The following is a 9477-nucleotide window of genomic DNA, read 5'->3' on the forward strand; positions in this document are numbered from 1 at the left end:
TATCAAAAGGTTATATATTACATGAGACCACGTATGACATTCATGAAGAGACAAAGCCATAGTGATGAACAGCTCAGTGGTTGCGATGTGACGGGGGTGAGACCTGAGGGAGTTTTTTGGTATGATGGAACTGTTTTGTAATTAATTGTGGTGGTGGCAACACAAGTCTAGTTACATATTAAAATTGGTATAGAACTGTAAACCAAAAGGGGGAGAAACCCCATTTACTGTATGATAATTTTTAGATTAAAAAATTAAATAATGAAGATGGATTTATCTGGTTTTACACAAATAAACTTCACGGCCTAAGCTACCTCAGGACAACTTCCTGTATAATGAGAGGTTTCTGGTTTGAAAGAGCATGAGACTGGCAGCCCCTGATATAACCTCTCCAAAATTCACTCTAAACTTTGAAAACAGAGAAAACTGATAAAACTCACCAGATTACATAGAATTAAGAACTACCAGCATCCAAGTTGGATTCTGAAAGGATTTTTCACATGATCAAGGGAACTGAGTTAGTCAATGAAATTAGGGGCCCTTCTGTGCTAAAGACACATCAAAATTGGTGGAAAGATCTTTCTTCCCAACCACATTATCTGCTGGTCATGTCTTTGCAAACAAGAAAGCTAGGCATCTATTTCTTTGCTCTTTTGGAACTACTCCACAGCCAGGGTGCTGTTCGCATCTCATTGCCAGTCAGACACGGCATCTCTCAAAAAATAACTACTTAGCAATGAGCACTGGGACTGCTGCATGTTATCAGGACAGAGCAAGCTAGGTACACAAAGGCAGGAGCAGGAAGAACCTAGAAATTCAATGTGAGGGGGCGCCTGGGTGGCTCAGATGGTTAAGCGGCTTCCTTCGGCTCAGGTCATGATCCCAGGGTCCTGGGATCGAGTCCCACATCGGGCTCCCTGCTCCTTGGGAGCCTGCTTCTCCCTATGCCTCTCTCTCTCTCTCTCTCTGTCTCTCATGAATGAATAAATAAAATCTTTAAAAAAAAAAAGAAATTCAATGTGAGGATTACAGTGTTCCTTGTACTCTTTCTGTTCAGATATGAGAGAATCAAGCAGAGATGAGGAGAGAAGCCCACCTTATTTTAGGAGGGCTGAACTACATTAGCTGACTGGTCTCTGGAAACTGCTCCAAGGTTTGTATCTTGGATCTCAGATCCAAGATAGGGGACCTGAGAGGTGGATATGACCAATACCCCCCTGATGGATAATGAGGCAATGGTCAAAGCCACCTGGTTTGTATCCTTGGCTCCACTACTTACTAGTTGTGTGACCTGGGAAAAGCCATTTACTCTTTCCGTGCTTCATATGTATAAAGAGAATAATAGTGTTTTTCTCATGGTGAGGATTAATAAATTAATATAGTAAAGCTTATAGCAGTGATTTTTCCTTCACTCTATACTATTCTCCCCGCCCACAGTATGTATTTTTTCCTATCTACTCATAGTTAACTCAGAAGAGATTAATTTAGAGGACTATATGATAATAATCCCTAACATTTATATGGTACAGTGTTATACCAGAACACCTCAAAAATCAAATTACTGAAAATCACTAATAGGAAAAAATCTTAAAAGTAGCCAAAAAACCCCACAAAAACCAAAAACAGTTCAGAGGAACAGAAATAAGAACTATAGCATAATTCTTGTCAGAAACTATGTAGGGTGGAATACAATAGAACATCTTTAAAGTGATGGGGAAAAATAAGCCCTGTCAACCTTGAATTCTATAACCAGCAAAAATATATTTCAAAAACGAAGGTGAAACATAGATTGTTCAGGCCAACAAAGCTGATAAAATTTATTGCCATACTCAGCACATGGATGCTATTATTATCATTATCACCATCATCATTTATCACCCACATTCCTAAAACATAAGATTCAAGACAGGGATGCCTATCATACCACTATTATCTAATAATATTCTGAAATTTCTACCCAAAATATTATGAGAAAAAAACAAAAATAAAATGTCTTAACTACTGATGTGATTGTGTGCTTAGAAACTAAAAAACAAAACAAAACTTAGAAATGTTAGAATAATAGGGTTCAATAAGGGAGACTATTTGAAAACAATCATATTTCAACAACTGTCATGTATATTATCAACAATTATAAAATATAAATAAAAAGAAAATCCTACTCATAAAAACAACCAAAGAATTTTAAATTCCCAGAAAAAACCTTAGAGCCCTCTATAATACAAATAAAAATCTTTACTGAGAACCATTTTGTTTGTTTTTTTTTTTAAAGTGGTAATTGACACTTAACTACAGTGATGAAACTTCATCTATCCCTACAAACCTGCTTCAAGTTTGGACCCTGAGTCCTTACAAAATCATGGAGGGGTGCCTGGGTGGCTCAGTCGGTTAAGCATCTGCCTTCAGCTCAGGTCATGATCTCAGAGTCCTGGGATTGAGCCCCAAAGGGAAGAGCAGGCTCCCTCTGCTCCTCCCTACTGCTCGTGCTCTTTCTTTCTCAAATAATGAAAAATCTTAAATAAAATAAAATAAAATCATGGAGTCTCATAACTCCCTCATCTCCCTCCCTGCACGAAGTTTCTCCAGAATGCAAAAAGAGATACAGAAGAAGAATACATTCATTTGTGCATCCAGCACCCAGAAAATTTCCTCACACAGAGTAAGTACTGAAATATTGGATAGATGGATGGAATGAGTGAACGAATTATTTATGCCCCAACTATGCCCATCTCTCCTAGAACCAGCCTGGGTTGAAAGCAAATGTTGTGGATCTTTGGGCCCAGAAAAAGCTCCTCAGAATTGACTCATTCCATCATGCCCAGGATACAAGAGCACTTCTAGGATCAATCCAGTTCCTCCTGATAAAAGATGAATGGAAATAGAAACTTTTTTTTTTCTTATTGCACGGAGATGCATGTATTACATTGAGGTCTTATCTTCTGAAACTGAAAGAAAGGTCCTATACTTTATCAGTGGATTCATGGATTTTCATTGGCATGACTTTGAGGTTGCAGTTGCCCAAGTTCAACTAGGATATTTTATATTTTGGCATAAAAATATCCTAAAATGTAGGAATGGTGCTCTTGATCTACTCTTAAAAGATCCTGAAACATTTTCATTTTGGGGAGCAGGGAGGAGGTTGTTTCAACAACTTTCACCAGTTTCTCAGCAAAATATTTATGGAGGATTTATTTTCTTATTAGATGTTGGGAATACAGCAAGAAATGTTCCTATTCTCTTAGGGCTTCCATTCAAGTATGGGTGATGAGACAATCATCCAGTGACTAAATAAATGAACTAAATATTTACAGAGAGTGATACACACTGTGTGGACACTAATAGGGTAATGAAATCTAACCGGAGATTTAATTCAGCAACTTGTGTTCTTCCCTGACTGATCTTCAAGTTTGCACCTATAATTAGTGCTTCTCACCCCATCCCTACCCCTGGCATTGCCTTTGTTTTCTAATTTCTGGGAAAGTTACTAAAATTGTTTTACAAAGGGACCCCACATTTGCAGCCAATCAGACTATCGCTTTTCTTCTTTGTGGGTGCCATTCAGTGACTTGCAAAACTTCTAGATGGATTCTGGAGCAGTCTGCCATTTCTATTTCAAAAAGATACAGGCCGTCTCTTGATCGATGGGAATACATAGGCTTTAAAATTAGGAAACCAAGGAAGAATGCTTTCAGCTCACCTGGTACATTGCTCTTCACTTAATCACAGCGCTGTGAGGGGTGCTCAGCTGCATGGGCGGAACCAGTGCTCTGTCTTAGCCTTCTAGCACCAAAATTTCAAACATTTGGCCGGTATTTCCCTGAGATGTCGGATCTCTTTCTTATTACCACCATACACCAATATTGATTCTATCTAAAGGGAATTACTTTTAATAAAGTTTTCTTCTAAACCACATGAGAAGATGCTATCTTATTTAACCAAATGGTGTTGATTAAAAGGTTGAAATGAATGCTAAGTGAGCTGCTTTGTTTACTGGTGAAAGCAATTATTTCTTCAGCCCCAGCGTTCCATCTCCACAAATTAATGCTCTTTCCCTATGCTTCATTGACGGGTGGTGAATTATGCAAATATTTTTCCTTCAAGAAATTAGACAAAGTAGTCTCACCACTTCTTATAACAAGACATTATAAATAATGGCAAGTTACAATTTGATTTAAAATACTGTCCTCAATCTAGGTCACCTAAGTTCAAATGTCTTAACCTTTAATCAACTCTATGAAATCAAATTATATTTGTAAGTACATGATTTTTTTAGAGACATGAAGCCATGGTAGCGTTTCCTTTAATAAGAAAGTGATTTTAAGCCATTCTAGAAGTACATGATTTCAATAGTCATCTTCCTTTCCACCACCAGTTCTACTGCCTCCAAGATAGTGATCTCAACCTGACATCATAAATGAAAATAAACATAGATTTGATTCATTAATTCATACAGTCTGCCTTTTTCACAGTTGGGGTGTGTGTATATTAACAGGTCAAAAGTCAAATCTCAGCATTGTGCAGCTATTAAAAAAAAAAAAATCAATGAACGCCAAATGACTCAAAGTGGCTCACAACTAAGCCCAAAATTTGCTTGTGCCCTTCTTCCCACAAAAGGAGCGTTTTAAAAGGCAAATTAAACTGAAAAGAACAGATACTACACTTGATCTTAGTCAAAAGGCCGAGAAGCGATTGGTCAATACTCTAATTGCTCCAAAAGCATTTCTGATTAGCAATCTTAATAATGCGCTAGCGCCTTTTCATCCCAATTCCCAGGATTTTGCATTATGTGTCAGCATGACTCAAGAGAAAGACCCAAGTAGGTCCCCACAAGTTGATGGTAACCTTAGATTGTAAGCAGAAGGCTTCTCAGCCCCACGCCATCCCGGCTCACTTGACCTCTGTCTACCCAGAGTAGCAAACGCACTCCGCTGTGCTCAGCAGTGAGGGAATGAAGTGCATCGATTGCTCGTGATTATTAGCTGGAGTGGAATGAGCCTCCTCCTTATTATGCAGATTAGCAGAGCTCCCCATCCCAGCATATTGTGCAGATGCGGGCCTGCAGCTGCTCCTACAGATGGCAAGTACACAACTCCATTAGGTTCGATCTATTGTCTGCTCCTGGCTTGCGGAGGAGCCGGGCCGACTCGGCAGCGAGAGCGGTTCCACGGTGAGATAGAAAGGCGCGCACGCACTCTTAAAAATCTGCACCCAGGAGACTCTTTACACAGCAGGGCCGACAGCACTCAAATTAGAAATCTACCCTAAATAAGGACTTTCGTATGTCACAATTAAGCTTGTGTATTTTCTAAAGCAGATTAACCATTAAAATTGAGTAGCATAATTCAAGTTTTGCAATGCAACGCTATTAAATATTCAGATTAAAAACAAATCCTAAGAGATTCATTCAGAAATTTGCACTACATTCAGCTCTTCTCGGACCTTCTGTTTTGTTAGTTCCCTTTTAAAGAACCTTTTAAGAGGCAAGTTTATTTTTCACAATAACAAAATGTGATAAAGACCCGAGCTACCCCTATTATAATGCTTGCCTTAGGATAGTTTGTCCTTCTAGAGTTATTATTTATTCTAAAGAGCATCAAAGCAGTTTATTCACGTTAGTCTAGAGTGAAAGTTCATTTATGAATAAATGTTATTTAAGTGATTAGCAACTAAATAACATGATCTTTCTGCTGCATAATTTTGGATGTGGTATAAAATAATTTGATTACTAACTGAAGCATTTAAGCTGGATAAAGGATTATCTTTGGTTCTTGTTTTTATTTTTAACTGATGTTTGCCTGGATTTTCCTCTAAAGTTTAACTTGAAAAAGATCCCTGGTCAAGAGAAAAGCTAAGAAACTAGAGCTTTCTGAAGAATGGGAGGGAACTGCCAAAATGTTATAAGCAGTATAATTTAAAGGTCTTATCAAAATAAACATATTCTGCTAAGCATGGTCTTTAAGAGCTTAAAAGATTCCAGTTTAGAGGTGAATACACAATAAAAAGAAAAATGGTGACCTACTCACTTATTCGGTTTAATCAATGTAGGCAGTCAAATAAAATAATTTAAATGTATATCAAAAAGATACCTTTATAGAAACAGAGTTGAAACAGCAAGAAGGAGAAAAAAATGTAAATGGATTGTTCCAGAGCCATGCTTTCCAAACTTTTTTACCATTTCCCATGCAAAGAGTTCCATCACAACCCAGTACACACATGAATATCTATGTATGACAAGTTAAAAACCTACCCTTACTACCCAGGACACATTTTGATGTTTTCTGTTTTATTCAATTCATATTCTCTAATGCTGGTTATGACACTAAATGTATGTTATGGTCATTTTTATGATCTGCAGTTTGAAAAATACTATTCCAGGATGTAGCCAAGCAAGTAATATTAGAAAGGAAGAAGAAAAGAAAGAGGGAGGGGAGAGGAAGAGAGAAAGAAAGAAAGAGAGAAAGAGAGAGAAAGAGAGAAAGAGAGAGAGAAAAGAAAGAAAGAAAGAAAGAAAGAAAGAAAGAAAGAAAGAAAGAAAGACAGTCATTGTGTGAATATCAACATCAGCATTAAATGTGAGAAGTCCCCTACTCCAAATTGCCAAACTCAGACAGAACCAACACTTTGCAGGGAGGCAGAATCAGAGAAAAGCTGCCTCCTTTCTTCAGAATGAATCATAGAGTTAATGGCTAATGGCTGAAAGAAGCACCAGAACCGAATCGAATAGATTTCAGGATATTTGAGGGTGGGGGGTAGGATATGGCTTTACAACTCATGCTAGATATAAAATAAAATATAACCTAAACCAGATGCACCCTGGGAGATAAAGAGTTAAATAGCACATGATAAATAGGAAAAATAAGGCAGATGAGAATTAGAAAAGTAGAACCTCTGTACTCAAGGCTGAAAATAGATCCTTCTTCCATCCAAGCCTTTGTAGAAAAACAGCCCAAATAACCAAGATCTACGAAATCACAAAGCCCCTCAACGTCCAACCACCCTTACTGCAAGAATGCAGGAGGAATATGCTCTGTGAATGCATTAATCAGGAATTCAACAACACAGGGGAAGCACATGATTACAAAACAGTAAATTTAAAACAGATTGAAATTATGATTTAGCAAAGTGAATGTCTTGTCGATGCATAAAATTTGAACGTAAAGTTCAAGTTGTCCTGGGAATTCATTTCAGTTCAATGTACATTTTGTAATGGAAGGCTCATGAGTCCAGGAACATGATCTATCCGATTTACTACTGTATTCCCAGCACATTCTACAGTGTCTTACACAGAGTAGCCACTCAGTAAAGAGCTGATGACTGAGTATGTCAGTACATAGAATACTGTACATGAATAACTGACATGTTACATAAATAATTACATCATAGTACAATGAGTACAAAGATTCAATTATATACAGTACAGAATCAGCAGAGAAAGATTTCTTGGGGAGGTGGGGAGCCACAGAACACTTTGAGATGATTTTGAAGCGTCATCAAGAGAAGGATGGACATACCAACAAAAAAGCAATCAAATGTGCCGAGTCACAGAGGTGTGAAATATCGAGACAACTGCAAGTTGTGCCTCATGGGTAGAAAATTAAGTGTCCAGTAGCTGTGGAGATTGGGGGTTGGGCACAGGGGATAGAAACCAGGCTGGAGAAGGAGGCAAAAGCCAGGTCATAACAGGCCTTGGTAGCATGCCACAGGGGAACCTGAACTTTAAGACACCAGAAAGAGTTTTAAGCAGAAAGGAGACACAGATTTGATTCAAATTTTCTAGATTATATATAAAAAAGTCCACCTAACCTTTACATCAACATGGATGGGACTGGAGGAGATTATGCTAAGTGAAATAAGTCAAGCAGAGAAAGTCAATTATCATATGGTTTCACTTACTTGTGGAACATAAGGAATAGCATGGAGGACATTAGCAGAAGGAAGGGAAAAATAAATGGGGTGAAATCGGAGGGGGAGATGAACCATGAGAGACTATGGACTTTGAGAAACAAACTGAGGGTTTTAGAGGGGAGGAGGGTGGGGGTATGGGTTAGCCCGGTGATGGGTATTAAAGAGGGCACGTACTGCATGGAGCACTGGGTGTTATATGAAAACAATGAATCGTGGATCACTACATCAAAAATTAATGATGTATTGTATGGTGACTAACATAACATAATAAAGTAAAATTTTAGAAGTCCACTTATTTATTTCAAACTCTTTAAAATATATTTGTTGTCCTTACTGGCAATCAACAGCCCTGGGGGTCAGCCCTCTCCTGTCTCTTGTGAGGTCTTCTGTAGGACATCAGGAAATGGAAGAGCACTTGGTCTTCCCTCTAGAGAAATCTGGCCATTTATTTCTGGATCTTGAATTCCAGACCGAGTACAGTACTCCTTTACTTTCCAGAGATAATGGGTGTTGTTTGACTTCTCTTCCCTTCAAACTAAGGCTGCTTGAATGCAGGCCATTGACTGATCACATTTTGACCATTGATTAAGGCAGGTTAAAGATTCCTCCCAGTTTCAGGAATTCACGAATGAACTTTAACTTTAAAACATTTGCTACTGATTTCCTCTAATCATAGCTTTTGCTATCAACCTTAAATTTTCCATGGTACCTCTGCTCAAAATTTTGTGTCTCCCATAATCTTCCCATTCTCCATTTCCATTCATCAAAAAATTCCCCCCCCCCATGACACTTAGTCACATTCATTCTTGTTCTATGGTTGGATGTGAACATATTAGTCTCCCCCATGGATTGCAACCCTTGAGGGCAGGAACAAGAGTGATTTATCCTTAATCTCACTCACATCCAAAGCAGCAGGTAAGATAGAAATGAAAATAAATGAAATAGCATATGTGAAATCCCTATGTATAATGCAAATACCGTGAAAGTGACAGTTCTTATTAGATGATTTCACACATGCACATGTCACATGGAGCAAAAAAGAAAAAAAAATTCATTATTTTTCCCATGGACTTGTCTATCCATCTATAGACTCCACTGAGGATCCTTCCTCCTTAATTCCTCGATCATTCTCCTCCCAACAATTCTTTTGCTTTTCTTTTTACCCCTCCATCCACAACCCAGGGTCTTGGCCAACAGTCTGCCCATTCAGAGGAGAAGCCCTTGCCAAAGACAACCTACATGTGTGTAGTTGGCTTATGGATTGTGTGTGTGTAATTAATCAACACATTGAAAATCGGAAGTCACATAAAAATTCAGTTTTGGATTGCTGTTGAAATGTGGTGACAATACGCTGGAGACGCATTGTGCCTTCCCCTTTGATTGAAGTGTAGTATCTCCAGCGTGGCAAGCCCCACGTCTCCCTATTGTCTCCTTGATCCTCAGCCAAGGGTCAGTTGCCACATACCAATATGTTCATGCTGTTGTTTTCCATACTCTGTGGTATATTTCTTTGATTCTACATTTCTACCAAGAGTGAAAAAAGAAAAACAGATTGAGAAGACTGCGTGAATT

At 38.3% G+C, this 9477-nt stretch overlaps 1 non-coding gene across 1 annotated transcript; it reads right to left on the bottom strand.

Annotated features, from left to right (window-relative positions):
- Nucleotides 1-4496: 4496 nt before the first annotated feature.
- On the bottom strand, nt 4497-4690 carry LOC123840130 (U2 spliceosomal RNA). The gene has a single exon (XR_006789931.1). It is a non-coding gene; the product is annotated as a U2 spliceosomal RNA (small nuclear RNA).
- Between the last annotated feature and the right edge of the window lie 4787 nt (nt 4691-9477).

Source organism: Mirounga angustirostris, unplaced genomic scaffold, assembly GCF_029215605.1.
Source record: "Mirounga angustirostris isolate CCGP_5_RB_7025 unplaced genomic scaffold, mMirAng1.0.hap1 SCAF_3, whole genome shotgun sequence".
In the NCBI taxonomy this organism is placed as follows: Eukaryota; Metazoa; Chordata; class Mammalia; order Carnivora; family Phocidae; genus Mirounga; species Mirounga angustirostris.